We start from the raw sequence: 17264 nt of genomic DNA on the forward strand, positions 1-17264 counted from the left end.
ACTTTAACTAGCCACTTACACTCCATCCAAAAATAAAACATGCATGCACTGGAGGAATTACCTTTTTCTTCTCAAATGTCTAGCATCCAGCAGTGAAGATAGCTAGCTAGCTAGACGAAACCCCGTTGGAAAAAAATAACATAAAACTTCAAGAGAATTTCACACCACAGCGCCTCTTCAAAAGCACTGGGTTTCGGAGCCACGATATCTTCCTTTCTTCTGATTTTACCTTGGTTAGTACAGCAATCCACGTCATTAAATTTAGGTTCCCTTTTCACATCCAAACTCTACAACTCTCGCGTCTCCTTTTTTTGTTGCTACAATTGAGACCGTTTCATCCTTCGAGTAGACATCTTAACAACCTCCATCCACATTGTCAACCCCAAAACCGTATCCCTCCGCATGAAATAGGGACCTCAATCCTAGCGGTGTCCAATTTCAAACGCCCAACAATAAGCTTGGACTTTGTCACTGAAGTCCCAGAAACCAGAAAAATATTACAAATACGATTTACTCATCAGACTAGAATGGCGATTTTAAGCCTTTTGAGTCTCGCTGTATTTTATTAATAAATGTGATCTTGGGAACTACGCCTGTGAGCGGAAGAGAACAACAGCAAAGTTGGCTGCAACAAGCGGGAGCAGCACGAGATGGAATGATCAACCAGCAGGGGCTCGGCCAATAGGATGACACACAGTCTTGATTAGCAGATAATATAGCCAGTAGTCGATCGAGTCTAAACGCAGAACCAGCCCCCTTCTCCATGCTCCCTCTCCCTGCGTGCTCATTGAGGCTGGCTGAAGGGGGCTTGAGCAGCACTGAACGTCTGACATCATTGTAATATTATGGTTAACATTCCCTCCCGGTTCACTCATCGGACATTTTTCGCACACAGGGAAAGTTGGGCAAATAGACAAAACACTGCCTACTATTTTGTGAGGTATTATTAAACATTTCTATAAGAAGTACCCTTAGCAACACAACAGGAACGGTAACAAGACGACCGTCTGCTTCTCATTTTTAATACGCGTAAACTGAAGTACTTATTCATTTTAGTACTGAGTCTTACACTCATCATATAGGCCACCTAGCTAGCACGTGATTTTTTTGCGTGCCGTTGACTGAAATTCATCGTCAGAGCTTCAAAATCTAATGAGGTCATAGTCTGTGCAGAGGAAAGTAGAAAGTATTTACATTTATATATTACACTTTTTGGCTAAATTTCAGTATGCACCTTTGTTGTGTAGAATAACTTGTATTGCGGTATAAATGGTAGCTTCAACCTAGCGAGAAAGTACACAATCAGTCATACATTTTCAACATGTTAACGCATTCTTTTTAAAAGCTACGAATTAATCTTTATACTCCAGTCCTGCATTTCACAGCATACGTCTCATTTGACCTATACCACGGGGACAAAAGGTTATTTACTTTAAACAATAATTTTATTTCTCCACAGTTTCCGGAGCTGAGAAATTTCAGATTCAATCAACATTGGATTACATCGAATCTAGCAATTTATTGTTACCATAGCAACTTTGAGTTGCTATGGGTTTTATATATATATATATCGCGGTGTGTTGCGCACTGTTGCGTGGTGTGCGCGCGCGCTGTGGTTTACTCAGAGCATTAAAGTAAACTCCATCTTGCTTCCTTTTTCACTCTAAAAAATGACGTGAACCAAAAAATAAATAGCTTCTGGTCTCACTGTGACTGATTCATAGACCAAGGGTGGGGAGGAGGGAGAGAGAGGTGCGGGATCATAGAGTGCGGGGGATCATAACAGAATTGTGTGTGGGGGAGGGGAGAGGAGGATCGGCAACATTGGGAGTAGGGGAAGTAGGGAAGAGAAAGAGAATGAAAGTAGACGCTGAATGCAGTTTCAGTAGTTTAGTCTGAACAGTCACTGGGTACGGCACACAGCAGAGAAGCATTAACACTCGTAATCTAAACGATATCATGACCTAATATGTGATAGAACTTATTACGTTTATTTGGTTATCTTGCCGTGTTATCGCTGTTCCTTTAACTGACTTCAGTATCACGTGCGTTTATTCATGGAAATCTTGTGTGTTCCCACGACATAAACGCAGACAGTTTCCTTGCCAATTCAAAAGGTGCTGTGCCTTTATTATTTACACTGCACAAATACGTTATTTCGTGAGAACGGTATTCTGCATAATAATCAGCTTCATGAATGTTAACCCAATGCCACATCCTCTTTTTTCCTATATATATAAAAATATATTGCTGATTGTCTCCTAACCTTTCGCCCTGATCTGTTTAAAATTTACTCTTTCATGCCCTTTAAGCACATTAGGGTTGGATGCATCTGACTTTTCAGGTTGGCTGCTTCCTCCTGCTGAGCGGGGAGGTCTCAGATTGACCTATAAGGCCCCTGGGTGGTCATCTCCTAGTGCATTACCCGTCTCTCCCTCCAGCACCAATCGCAAAGGCAAGGAGGTGTAGATACCTGTAATTCCTTGCAATATGATGTGTTTCATTCAACCACCAAAATCGACGCTCAGTTCCCTGCTGTCCAGTTATGCTGTTTCACGCAGTTGTTCAGTTGCATTGTTGCTGTGAGGTTTTTCCATATTTAAAGGAGACCCCTTTTTTCCAATAAAACAATTCAACCATTAAAATGTACTTCTGGCATCACAAAGCAAATTAGTAATAATTAGCTCCCAGGCAGAGTATAGAATAATGTATGTGTCTTCTTATTTTCGTATTTAATTCTGTTGTTACAGTCATACATGTAAAAGTTAACTATGCATGACCCGGCTCTGTTTGCGTATGATAACACAGCCCTGGTTACAGTCATAGAGGGGAAGTTTCACGAATGGGTGGCGCTGGGGGATTGGCCATGGCTTTCAGGGGTTCACATAACGCCCCATTATTCAGCGAGCGAGAGCCTTTGGGGGATCCGCTGGGTGTCCGAGAGGAACGGAGCCAGGGTTCGGAGAGGCCTGAGAGAGAGAGACACCACGAGGAAGAGGAACAGCGGCCGAAACATGACAGGGAGAAGAGCTGCTCAATACTACCAGTGGCGTAGGTTTCGTTTGAACATTGGTGGGGGGGTGGGGGGGGGGGGCACCTTAAGCGGGGGTCTGGGGGTCCTCCCCTAGGAAACTTTGAGCGTCAAACACTTCATTTCCTGCATTCTGGTGAATTTTTATGCACCAATTTGTGCCTTTTCTGCATCAATTTAAAAGTCCTCTGCTTCCTTCATGTTTTCATTGCAAATGCACGTTTTCTATATATTGAGGGGGACGTATCCCCTGCGCCCCCCCACCCCGAAATCTACGCCTATGATTGCTACCCATAACCCCGCCGCTGGGCCTTGAGCCCTAGGAAACTTGAAAACGGTACAAGCACCCCCCCCACCCACCTTTTTAAAATGTATTTGTAATTGTTCAGGTTGATCTTGTGGGCTGGCAACGGTGACATAAACCTGTCTTCGGCTGTGTCGAGGCGGAGTGCGTGGAGCGTCAATGAGCAAGGATTTCCCACAAGCCCCTGCATTTCAGTCCTTAATGCAATCATGGGAGCAGGAGCGAGAGGGAGGGAGGGAGGAAGGGACTCTTAACTGCACACGGGACATATTGGAAAATAATCAAATAGGTTTCTCCGGGGAGGAAGCAAAGCCCCACAGCGCGGTTTTAATAATGACCCCCCCTGGGCCAGCCGTGCCATGCGCTGGGACTCAGGAAGTGTGAACACTGCGCAGTCACACATGCCCGCAGCGATGTGCACAGACTGCAGTCTTTGATACAGTTACCGTGCAATGCCACTGCGTGTCTGGGCGACACCCTCCGCCACGGCGTAGGTGCGCCATTGAAGAATCCCAAATCCGGCTGGGTCGATCTGAATGGGAATTCTTACTCAGGAAAAAGGCGTGTGGGATAGCGAGCCGCGTAACAGCCTGCAGACATCCTGATGATTTTCTTTTTCTTTTTTTTTTCCTTTTTTTTCTTTTAAAAGGACAGGTACGCATGCCTGTTCCATTACAACGTCAGTTTACGAGGTTGTGTTCAGACAAGAAGAAAGCTTCCCTTGCAGGAACTGCAGTCCAAGCCAGCACCTCACCCACTGCCAGCAACCAACATGTGGAAGACCGAAAGGTCGTATAAACAGAGCAGGCAATGGCATGTTGGTTTATTTGTTTAAACATGTAGGGCCACATGCCAAAGTTATGTATTCAGCACATTCGGTTGTTTATATGTACACTACTATGCATGAGTTATATCAATAATGCTACTACTAGCCTGTGGTAATATTTGTATTAGTACAATCACCAATACAAGTAATACTGTCCATTTATGTATTTATTTGACACTACTTAAATTATATATATATATGTGTGTGTGTGTGTGTACATACATTATAAAGAATGAGTGAATTCGCATTTCACTGGATGAAAATTCGCACCATACGCTTCGTGAAAACTCCAATCTGTTATATTTCGTAAACATTGAACAGGATTAAGCAGAAACACTCAAAACATTTATATGTACACTAATACTACTTAATATTTATTTTTATTTTCTGGAATTATATTTTGTTTAAAATGTGGAAAATATGACTTGTGACTGAAACAATCACTGAATAATTACAAAACAAACCAGTCACATGTATCTTTGAATTTGACATTTTATTCCTGCCAGTATTGTCACGATGTAGGATGCACGCTGATCATTCTTGGAAACTGCTTGGTGACTGCGTGATGGTACTGTGCCTTTGAAGTGGTTCTGGCCGGGTTGGCCTCAGTGGGGGTTTTTTTTTTTTTTTTTCAATGAGTTGAACCAATCAGGTCGTTTTCAGCTAGGCTGCTCATGTAAACTCCAAAATGAAGACGCCACAAAAAAAAAAAAAAATAGCTACTCATTAAGCTTATCACCTTGTGTTTGTCTCCTTGTAGGCTATGGCTAATTATTTTGAGGAAAAAAGGGGTAACGATTAATATCTTAACACTAATGGGAAATAATTGGATTTTCCTATGCCAAAATGGATTACCATCTAATCACTTTTGTATGGTATTTCATGATAGGCTATTTAAACTCTCCAAATTTTCCAAGTATCTCAAAATACAGCCACACTGCTGACCGATACATAAAACCGAGAATGTATATTCTGAGACATTCAAATATAAAAACGGTTAATGAACTGTACCGTAACTGGTGTAGTAGCTGGCGCAGTTAAATAAATAGTAGGTTGCTACACCTTGGAGGGATGTAAACATGCGAGTTATGATAGATAGACAAGCAATTATGTAAATCAATGTCCACAGCACACTTACTCACATGCTTATGGCCCATTTAACACGGAAAGGCTAATGCATGAAGAAGTAGGCTTAATTATACATTATCAAACAACCCCAAAGCTAAAAGCCCACTAAGAAATAATCTATTATGGGACTTAAATAATAGCACTGGGAGAAAATGTCCTAAACGTCTGTTTTTCAACTTAAGTGAAATTCAGTCGTAGTATACGATACGTGGGTTTTCTCCACACTCGGGGGCTCGTGCGTGGAAAATAACGGGAGGTGTTACTTCCTCGGTCCCCACCAAGGCGGTTAGAAGTAACAGCTGGGGTTGACATGGAGAGTTTGGGGCGATCGGAGTGGAAGGCGGGAGGGGGGTTGACAAACGGAAAACTGGGCGTCTAATGGCCTTAGCGACACATCGAGAAAATAAATAAAGCTCTTCGGTAAATATATTAATAAATATACGGAAACATATTGAACCACTGAGAAATAAGTAATATCTTTTAAAAAACGTATTTGGTCATACTGGTAAATTTGTATCTCATTTGCTGGACTGTAACAACGGATACAGCCGACCAATAACGAAGAAAGTAGTTCTAATATGAATTCAATTTTTAAAAAATTTTTTATTTTTTTTTCATTTGAATGTAAAATTTTCTCGCTTGTATTTCACCGGGTTTTATTTGATCACTGTGAGTAATATGCTCAGAATTTTTGTTTTTGACAAGATTCAATCTTGCGCAGTTGCAAACCATACCCTACATGTCAGTTCATATTTTATTTATTTTTTACGAAGACTCCATGTACCAGCATCCCATCAATACGCCAATACACTTCCACATCTTACGACTGTACACATTTTTATACAGTCTATGCTGTAGCTACACACAGACCTAGACAGTGCTGGCTGCCTCTCGTATCTAATCAGCTACAATATCTCCTGCAACAGGCAGTAAAACATTAGCTACATCATTTTTGAAAAATCTATATAATGTTCGGGTGTTGATTCTGGCAGTTCGGTAGAAATAAATCATACTGTCGCTGGTGTGTTTTCCCCTTTTGCCACAATGAATAACTTGTCTACACATTTTTTTCCCAAAAGTGAAAGCAGCTAGCGTTCATACAGTGCTACAGCTCACTCTGACGGCGGTAATGGAGAGACTTGGGCTTCACGCGGCAAAATGGTTAAAGAGCTGCGCGTGGGGCCGTCTCCCTGGTGACCGAAACTGTGACACAAAATGCAATATACACTTTATACACATTTCCCCGAATGGAGGCCTCTACCTGCCATATAAATGTTCATAATAATACTACAGGTGTTAGAGATGTGTGACACCCCTTTGAGCACAGGAGAAGCACTTTTACACCTTTTTTTTCTCTCTGGGTGTTAGGGGCTTGTGGTTTTTGCAGTAGCTACCTTAGCACCCTGGTGAGCCCTCCCCCTCCCCCCCATCCCCCCTCCAGTCTCACGCTCAGTCAATTGGAGACAGTGCACCTCATGAAACAAAACGAAAAAATGAAAAACAAGAGGAACGTTTTCCCATTTTACAGCTCTTATCTGAGTATCTCAATGTAGATTTTATTGATTGATTTCAGATAGAATCATAGAATTATTGTCACAGAAATAAACAGTTTATAAATGCTAAATCTATAAATTAAATCTCTCTCTCTCTCTCTCTCTCTCTCTCTCTCTCTCTCTCTCCCTCTCTCTCTGCGTGGCGGCCTTCGTAAGGGTGGAGGAGGGGCAGGGGGTTATAGGATTCTGATCAGACAAGAAACTAGGCCAAGCCCAGCGCCTCCTCCTCAAACTCTCGCCCCTCCCATCCCCCAAAGCTTTTTTTTTTTTTTTGGAAGGTTTACGGCAGTTATGTCTTAACTTTCCAAAAAAAAAAATATTATTGTTTCCGAGTCATTTTCAACCAACTCTTGATCCCCAAAAACCGCTCTTTGAGTTTACAGATCTTCAACACAGGGCCCGGGATCATATTTCCATTGCCTTTAAAAAAAAAAAATTAAAAAAAAAAAACTGCCACAGAGAGACATTGCTGTTAAGACAGAGTAGATTGATGGCTTTGGCTTGCTGCCCATAACCCCCCCCCCCCCACCCCCACACCCGTCCTGCTCCTATCTCTGCTAAGGGGAGGAGAAGAGAGTCTATCTGCTCTGCTTCTGTTGCTCCCAGTAAACTGACTCCTGCTGAGGTGGCACTATCAGAAGCCGCGTGGAGAACGTCCAAAAGGAGCCCTCAACCCCCCCTCCCACCTGAGCCACTCCAGTACAAGCAAATAGCAGCTAACGCTAACTAGCGGCTACCGGACCAAGCTCTCGTCTTTTACCTGTCTAGTGATGAATGGAGGTGTGCGCACACACTAACAATATGCTCCTGAACAGGCTTAGTAGCTACTGCTGTAACACTTCGACCTGAAAATTGGCATACGGTACCTGACAAAGACCTTAGCAATATGAAACGTTGCAATGTGAATTAAACCTGTTTTGGGAGGATTTGATACACTCTGCGTGGATCTCATACTGTTCCTCAGCCTGTTTTATATCTTTTGGCACCTGTGAAATTTTCAGAAGCGCACACACGGTCCTCTCTTTACTGAAGCACCTGACTGGGCGGCCCCATTGTTCTAGCCCATGTTTTCGAAAAGATTGCTGCAATGCGAGAAAAGGTTTCTGGTGGTGAAGGGATGCTGGGTAATTTTGAACGGCAGCAACCGCTCAGTGAGAGCAGACTGCATCAGACTCAGGTGAGCAGTCAAGTGAATCTGACACTGAGCTCAGTACAGATCATTAGCAGTAGCACAGTACGATGGCAAATATTAACTTTCCGCTGTTGGTAATATTACAGTTATTATTTCCCCCCGAAAAAAAAAAAGAGAGAAAAATAATCCTTCACGTATCAAGCTTTCTCTTCTCGGGTGCACAAGCAAACACCACTCAGATTTTGCTGCCTTGCCAGGTAGCCTAATCTGAGCGTGTCATTTCCTCCAAACTGCGTCAAGCTTCTCAGAAGCAAGCTGCACTGCTGGTGCAGAAACCAAACAGGAAAAAAAAAACAAACACTGTTTTTAAAACCAAATCACAATGCAAAATTACACTAATTAGGCAAAGCAATCTTGAATCATGCTCGATTTGGACAAAAAAGCAATGGGTCACCTTTATCCGACCATGAACTGTTTCTCTGAAAATGACAGGGGGCCTCACATTTTAGAGACGGGCTCGGCAGGTATTTTGCTTTTCTTTTCTTTTTTTCTCTCAGCGTGGGAAGGAACCTCCTTGGGCTAGCCCTGTACACACGGCTAGGCTAGCCCCACAAATGATGTCAGACGCCCACGCTTTTCTACAGAAGCTCAAAATGGCACCGCGTCTTCCATCGCACGGCCCGCGCCGCTCCGCTCAGCCCCGTCTGCCGGCGCTGCGCGTCGGCTGAGCGCTTCCTGTTGACAAACTCAGGTGCCTGGAGCGGTTCTCAGTGCGCAAAGCTGCGGTCACAGAAGCGAGCAAAAAACAGTGCAGTGGGGGTTACGGGAGGTGTTGGGGGGAGGGGGGGGGGCGGTTGTGGGTGGGGGGGGGGGGTATGGGGGGCAAGCGTAATTTTGTGTAAGTGAGGTAGGAGGAAGCCGAGCGTTTAAAAAAAAATGTAAAAAAAACGATGGCTGTTCGGAGCGTCGCAGGGCGGTGGGTGTGCTTGTGGGGATGCTCTGAGACAGCAGTCGGGTCCCTCTCCTTTTCCGAAAACAGTGCAGTGGGGGTTGAGGGGGGTGTTGGGGGGGGGGGGTGGATCGCGTGGGAGGTGTCGAGGAAACCGGGGGGGGGGGGAGGTTTGCAGTCGGGCCGAGAGTTGGGCTCCGAAACACAGCCGACCCCGGCAGCCAAACCCTGAGAGCAAAACTGGAAGGGAAGAGCGTGGGTAACTCTGCCAGAGAGGAGGAACTGGAGAAGGAGTGAAAGAGAGATGGATGTGGGTGTGGGGGTGTAGGGGGGGTATGGGGGGTGGGGGTGAGGGGTGGGGGGGGGATAGGGACGGTGGGCGTCGGGGGAGCACTGCAACAACAATATCAGCAGTGTGTGCATGCGAGCGTGTGTGTGTGTGTGTTTCTGTCTGTCTCTGCGTGTGTGGAAGTGGGGGGGGAGTTGCCGCTCACAAAAGTGATGAAATGACATCACTTCTCCACGGCGCAGCTGCTGCCATCAAACTCTTCCTGCCGAGATACCTGACCCTTTTTCTTTTTCCCCCCGTGTTCTTTGCCGTAGCGCGGGGTCGAAGGTCACTGCGCCCCAGCACCGCTTCCCCGTGGATAAACTTTTCCGCTCGTCTGGCAACGCAGTCTTCATTTGCACACAGAGTGCGTGCGCCTTATTCTTCACCCAGCGGGCCCCTCTGCCTCTCACCCACGGCTAATGACGCTTCCCATCATGCAATGAGATGGAATCTTCCCCCTCTCTCTCTCTCTCTCTCTCTCTCTCTCTCTCTCTCCCTGGGGAATTGCGCCTAACGGCACAGATCCCGTTCTCGCGGTCCTCGTTCTACGGCGCGCGCCGCGAGCTCGACCGCGGAAACCGTGCGGTTTTGTCGCCGGTCGTCGTCTCCGCGACGACATCGCCGTGGTGATTCGGCTCGTGAGTGTGTGCCTCGCATGCAGACAGGGTTCTGGTTTGATCTACGTGAGATGCGTTTGATTGCGTTTGATTTCTTCAGACAGATACGCCCCCCCCCCCCCCCCCCCCTTCTTTGAGCTGAGGTTTGAGGGTACATGTGTACCCCCCCCCCCCCCCAAAACTTCGGTCCTAACTCTGGCCTCGGAAGTTTTGATGGGGACGATAGATGGTGGCGGTGGTGGTGGTGTTGGTGATTCTTTCATTCTTTCTCTTTTATTTCTTTCTTCCTTCCTCCTCTTCCTTCCCCTCCCCCCTTCTTTGCAGATTAGAATTCATTAGCAATCAAAGAGCCTCTAGAGAACTCGGGCTCTTAATTACCTACTCATTTGCATTTTTGCATATTAATGCCTGCACAGTTTTTGCCGCAGTGGCTTAAAGGCACCTCGCCCCTCTCTCGTTTCGGGAGAGAGAGACAGCCGGGGGGGGGGGGGGGTGGGGGATCCATGCCTTGCTTGGAGCTTCACAACACTGGGGGGGAGGGGGGGGAGGAGGGTTCGGGGGTGCCTGAAGGAAGTAGGGTACAGGGGTGAGAGGGCAAATGTCCCCCGTTTCAAATGAGACAGAGGAATGCCTGGAGCAACGCTGCAGTAGCACCGCGTTCAAGTAATCAGCACAATCTGGACAGAAATTACAAGACAAAAGGAAAAGTACGTCACGTCACCTCCACATACACAGATACAAATACTGCCGGTTGTGTGTTGGTTGAACCTAATCTATGAAAGACAAGAGCATTATGATATTTCTTAATTAATTATTTTTTGGTGGGTGGGGGGGGGGGGTGTTTGGGGCAGCAAGAATTAGAATTGACGGATGTGCACCAGACAGATTTAAGCTCTGGTTTTCGATGGCAAGGAAATTTAATGTTGTGCCTCATACAATGGAGCTGTACATAAAGTCTAAAGCGTTGTTTTTTTGTGATACCCTGTATATGGACATTTATCAAATAAGCATAACTCAACCCTGAAGGCTCAGACATCCGAACAAGCAGCCAGGGCATTATAAGTATCCTGGACCAACACAGCTGAACGGCACAATCCTCCATTGCCGAAATCTCACATTCAGCGTTTGTCACAGAAACAGGGACACGCAGACCCCACGCAGAGTGCAGAGCTAAAACACTGAACAGCCAATCAGAGCGTCAATACGAACTGATAGACTGACACACTGGCAGTCTCAATCAGGGCACAGAGCTCACATTCATTAATTTGTAGACTTTCTTCCATGTACCACAAACATATTAAGGGCTCCAATTTCATACACTTGGTAAATGCCAGTTGTAAAGGTTCGATGTTCGTGGGGGGAAGAGCGGGAGGTGCCTTTTAATCAGTGTCCGTCCCCGTTCCGTCTCCCCGCCACAGTGTCTGAAAACTCTGAGAAGGAGTGCTGCCGGCTCGCTGTGCACTTAGCAGCGCGCTCTAATGTCATTAGGGCGGAATTAGGGAGAGAGAGAGAGAGAGAGCCGGAGGAGGATGAGAGATTAACGGTGCTCGGGGTGGGGGGTGGGGGGAGGGGGGGGGAGCCAGGCCTGTCGTCCTGAGGTTAACTAGCGGCCCGAAGACCCGGATTCCCCGCCTTCCCAACCACTACACGGGCTGAATTAGGGAATTCTGGGACGGGAGGACAGAGGGATGACCCCCCCCCCCCCCCCAAGAGAAGACTCGGGGTCACAGCACTGGACGTGGAGCTTGTCTCAAAGCACGCTCCCCCAACGCGGCTGTTTACTCACCTCTGCAGTACAGTGGAAGGTGTGGAGTCATTACATTCATTTACCTTCACGCTATCTCCAGGAAGTGGTCAAAGGTGCTGGGGAAGTCGTCGCCCGCCAATTAACTGAGGTTTGCTGCCACCTTGTGGCAACAGGGGTGTAGAGCGCCTCACATTTGTTCAAGAGCATCTCATCCCACTTTTCATGGAGTAGAATCCCCAGGAGAACCTAGGGTCTTAAAGGATTTGGACATCAAAGTTACACAGACATAAAATTACTGTACATGTAATCACGGTGTTCCTTAGCAATCTGGGCAAAAGTCTTATTGACACTACAGCAAATCTGCTGCTTAAACCATTACTTAATTTTCTTCATAGTACCAGCTGGAGACTAGCTGGAGGTATTTATGTAGCCTAACATTTATATTTCTTTATATTCTCAAATGTCAGGTGGAACTTCATTAGTAGTGCATAGATGTCTCTATCAGTCCATCTTTTCCAGGGCTTAATCAACACACTAACAAAAATCAATTGTTGGAGACGTTGAGTCAATTTGGGAATACAAACAACCGTTTCTCCCACACAAATAAACTGTCAGGCTCAAAGGAGATGATCCTCAAAGAAATTGATTTATTTATCTATTTACTTACCTTAGAAAATATACACATAAGATTGAGCTAGGTGCTGCTAAAGGACAATGGAAACGTGTTTTTACTCTGTGTAAATATTAAACACTGCTCACAGGCTATGCACAGTTCCTTCATCAGCATACGCCGTTTGCAAATTTTTCTTGTAGTGCACAGCAGAGTTTGAAGCTTTTCAATTAATGTAACAGTATTTCTATGAATTTCCTGATTTGGCTGAATTGGAAAAAAAAATGGAATCAGCCCCTAGCCCTGGTGGTAAATAGTTCATTTAAGCTGTACTTGGGTATATAGCTACCCTGTAAAATACAGCTAAATTCACATTTTCGCTACAGGGGAAGCGATGAAGTGTTTGTGTTGTGTGACAGGTTTGCAGTACCGTGTGTGGGTAGAACTAAACAACTACCGGGACAAATACCTCATTAGAAAGAGCAGAACGGATGACGTGTCATTGTGAGTACTGTCTTTACCCTTTCTTTCACATTACTATTTCAGATATCTCAGTGCTTACAGCCCCTGAAAGCCCCCGGGCGGCAGTGTAGCACAGTGGGTAAGGAACTGGGCTTGTGACCGAAAGGTCACAGGTTCAATTCCTGGGTAGGACACTGCCGTTGTACCCTTGAGCAAGGTACTTAACCTGCATTGCTCCAGTATATATTCAGCCGTATAAATGGATACAATGTAAAAAAAAAAAAAAAAAATGCAATGTAAAAGTTGTGTAAGTTGCTCTGGATAAGAGCGTCTGCTAAATGCCTGTAAAGTGATTGTTCGGATGATGTGCACTTACAGACACATAAGACATGCGCAGGAAGCCACAGACAGTTCATTTTTTTAATAGAAAGATCTTGTTTTCTTTAAACCAGGACGCCAGAGATATTTGGATATATTTTTATAAAAAAACAAAAACAAAAATCAAAAAAACAAAAAAAAAAAGAAAACAATGGAATTATATAGTTTGGACTATGTCGATTTAGTGGTCTCTCATATACAACACAATTTTATTTTGTAGCCAAAAGTGCAAATTCTCCCCAACCACAAATCCCTTCCACACTTTCAACAGACGTTTAGACTGACAATGAATGGAATAATATTTTTTTTTTTTTGGAAAAGGACAGAGGTTTTACTGTCCTGTCCTGAGACAAAGGAAATCCTCTGCCGCCCCGTAGCAGACCCTACTGTTACCCTCGTTGGGGTATCAATGGGCCCAAATTCACTGTGTACCAAAAAAACCTCTCTAAACCAGTGAATGATCCCATGGACAAACATGAATCGTGAATCACCATGAAATCAATTCGGTTCTGTCTGGTGAGTCTGTTGCATTGTGCACAGGTCCTATAGACCACTGTCGTCCACTGCATGGATCTGGATGTGAAAAACGTTTATCAAAGCTATTGCATATTTGAACATGGCTGTTTCCACCCGATAGTCCTGAATGCCTGCTAAACGGCGCACGATGATTTTGCCGTGCACAGTTTTGCATAACACAATTCAGACTCCCCCCCACATCTGGACGGCAGAACTCGTCTGCCACCGAGCTGCTGTTCGGCGTTCTGCCATTCCCGTGCGTGGCCGCAAGGTGGCAGCACCGTCGGGGAAGTGCTATGCCGTCTAAACACTGCGGTCAAGTTAGCAACTGTGGCTAACAATGTGACTTAAAACTTCCAGCGTGGCCATAGAGGGTTTAGTGTCTCATATATTTTTACAATACAATATCCAAACTTCTCCCTTTGTTGTTGAGCGGGATTATACTTGAGGTGAGGTTTAAGCAAGCATCTGCATTCTTGATTAAGATGAGTAAGCATATTGAAACAAAGTGGGTAAAATGGCTACCTCACACTGAGACTGAAAGCATTAAGCTGTTACTTGGCTGTGGTGTGTCAGCGATGTGGGCTTGTAGGGGGGCGGCAGTAAAAATGGACTTCTACCCCAAATATATCAAATATTCAAGTTTTTTTTCATTTTCATATAGTTTTTGCATTTAAATAATAACATTTTATCAATAATAATAAGCAATGAAATATCAACAAGAATTATAACAACAATAATGACAACAGTAATAACCATAACAACAACACACATTTTTTTCTTTTCTTTTTCTGGATGGCCTTTTCGCAAAAAGTGCTTGGTTCCAACGGCAGGGTAACAACAGACAGGGTTGGTTGGCTGCCAAAGCTGCAAATCATTGGGGGCGGAGCAAAGCAGTGGGTGGGGCGAGGTCACAGTCACATGATCTCATGACAGCAGGAAGAACTGGCTTTATCATCCCTGCTCCACCTTTTAAAACGCTCGTGAAATGTAGCAGTTCAGCATGAAGAGGAAACAAACAGGCCTCTGAATGCGTGACAAAACCCAATAAAACTGCTTATTTGCGGAGTGGGGCACATACCCCAGCTGTCCTGAACTGTAATTTTTTTTTTTTAAATGGGGATGAATATACATCAAACAAGTTTGCAGTTGGTTAAAAATAAATGTGCTGTACCCCAAAGTGAAAGAGGAACAGGCGGAATGGATTATCACAACCATGCTCTGGTATTCAGCCAAGAAAAGAAAATTCAGCAAAAAATTTTGACCAGCAGCCCAAGGCCCCCACCATGAGTTTGATAAGCCACCCCCCCCCCCCCCACCCCCACCCCCACCCCCAGTTCTGCCATCGCTCTACATGACACCATTACAAACACCCATGAAACACAACAAGACGGAAAACATTGCTTCTCACTTCGGCCCGGAATTCAGAACAACGGGCCTCAGCGAATTCCCCTTTGGTTTTCCCAATCCCCAAACCCCCTCCCCCCCCCCCACTCCCTCACCTCTAAGGTTTGTGCAAATCAACTGGTCCCCTCCCCTCCCCCAAAGAAGCGGAAGGGGAACTCTCATAGACCTCTTCCACTGCAGAGCTGGAACCAGGCTGGCTCGGCCAGTTCGGGCCGCTGGCTGGTTTTCAGTTATCTTCACCGTCGATGCCAAACGAGGGCGGACTTTATCGGGTTTGGTTCCACAAACCACCTGGGCCCCGCCCTGTTTACAGACTGGCACGGGTTGTGGGTGGCAAATTGTAGGGCGATTTTGTACCAGTAGACAGCTCAATGGCTTGGAAGGTAGAAGGAGGTTTTGTTGATATTCTGTCAATTTTAGACATTGATGATGAAGTAAAATTCTTACAGTCTTCGTCCATTCAAATACCATTCAAATACCTTTGAAGGCAATACATTTGAAGGCATTACACTGTGTATTATTTTACTACAGTCCAGGGATTCCACTGATAGAAAACCAGCCAGAGCCCAGTCAGCCAAGCCCAGAGAGGCTCCAGTATGGCTTTGATCAGCATAGTAGTTCCGCTAGTGCAAAAGGGGCTTTAGTGCAAACAGCTTGCTCTGATAGGCCAGGGGGGCGAACTGTACAGCTCGCTCTGATTGGCCAGGGGCGACCCGCGGAAGCGTGGCAGCCAGTCACCCCCGCTCTACCTCCCTGCAGACCCACGTGAACACACACCTCACTCGGCTTGTTGTGTTTTATGAGCCTGGAGATCGGGTACGCAGTAACAATGGAAAAAAAACAAAAAAAAAACGATCTCCTGCCGTCACTCTCCCATTCCACGATTATTACAGTTATTATTGTCATTAAAGTTAATGTGTGTTTTTTTGTTAACGCTTTCGAATGCTTTTCTTCTAATAAATAAAAAAAGAAAAAAAACTCCATTTGGATAAACACCAGTTATGCCAAGTCTTTTCGCAGGACTTGAGAGAGACAAGCCCTCTCAGTGCGTCCGATTAGTGTCTGTAGGCTGAGGATGAGGCTGCAGATTTCTCCATGGCCTGCAGGGGGTGCAAAAGAGCACAGAACGCAATAGTCCTGTCCTCCGAACGTCTTATTTATGTACATCCAATTTATTTATTTTTGTCGTTCATTTTACTATTCTGAGTCATCCACTGATGTTCCTAAAATGCTGAAGCCAGTAGGCCACTAGCCAGTGAGCTACTGACCAAAAATAGCTGATATTATGACAAGTACTTTCAGAATGAGTGGGAGTTTTGCATGTTCCACTTGAAGGTAACTTCTTTTTGGAACATCAGTAGGAGGAAAATTAGTTCAGATATTTCTCTCATTGGTATTCTTTTCCCCCAGTGCGTAAATACCGATCAGACCAGTAACCCCCTCAAGAGGGTGTGGAATGGTACGCTGGACCACTGTAGGTTTAACTGAAAACGTTGCGGGAGAAAACTATTGGTTTGTATCTCAATTTTTATCCATTTTAAGGCACATTCTCTCCCCCCGACACCATTTTGTGAACCCTGAGCCTCAGCTCCAGACTCCAGCCGGACCCCACTGAATAAAGTTCAGCCCTCAGACAAGGCCAGAGAGTCTCCTGTACACACAGAAACCCTGCATTCGCCTGTCTGTGCTAGCCTAGCCTAGCCTAGCCTCTGGCACCTGGATATACCTCTGTCATTTCCATTTACACATACTAATGCCCCGTTAACAGGGGCCTGTAGTTTTCAAGCTCATTACAGCACTTCATTGAAGTACAATTTAAATCAAATTTCCTTGTGCTGAACATTTACACCCAGCACGATACAACCGTAGTTTTATGATTTGGAGGGTGGTGAGCGGGGGGGGTTGGGGGTAGAGATAAAGAATTACAATCTGATTATAGAAATGTTTGAAACCCACACACCCGTTTATGGAGGAAATATGCAGTTTGTACAATGATTATGTGTGTTATTTAAGACATTCGTCCCCACAAAGATTCGTGAACGCAACCACTGTAAATTCTAGGACTGGAATCACACGAACTGAGCTGCTCAATTCTTAGACAGATTCCCCCTGCTGGGCTACTGTGTGTATTACACTCCACGCTCACGGAAACAAAAAGGCCTTGCCTGTCCTCCTCTTAGCAGGACGAGAACATTGTTTTAGTGCAAACTCTTGCTGTCTCAGCTAAAGCACCATTTCCAGTGCTATCAGGCTTTGTACACTCCCTCACCCGC

General features: G+C 45.2%; 1 protein-coding gene across 9 annotated transcripts in view; it reads right to left on the reverse strand.

The window, feature by feature from the left end:
- tcf3b (transcription factor 3b) overlaps positions 1 to 626 on the reverse strand; it is a 53569-nt gene extending 52943 nt beyond the window's left edge. For all 9 annotated transcript variants that reach the window (XM_035414742.1, XM_035414744.1, XM_035414741.1 and 6 more), the window contains exon 1: positions 62 to 626. The gene's annotated coding sequence lies outside the window, so the exon portion shown is untranslated. The remainder of the gene's footprint in view (positions 1 to 61) is intronic.
- Positions 627 to 17264: the final 16638 nt, after the last annotated feature.

The sequence above is a fragment of the Anguilla anguilla genome, chromosome 4 (genome assembly GCF_013347855.1).
Source record: "Anguilla anguilla isolate fAngAng1 chromosome 4, fAngAng1.pri, whole genome shotgun sequence".
In the NCBI taxonomy this organism is placed as follows: Eukaryota; Metazoa; Chordata; class Actinopteri; order Anguilliformes; family Anguillidae; genus Anguilla; species Anguilla anguilla.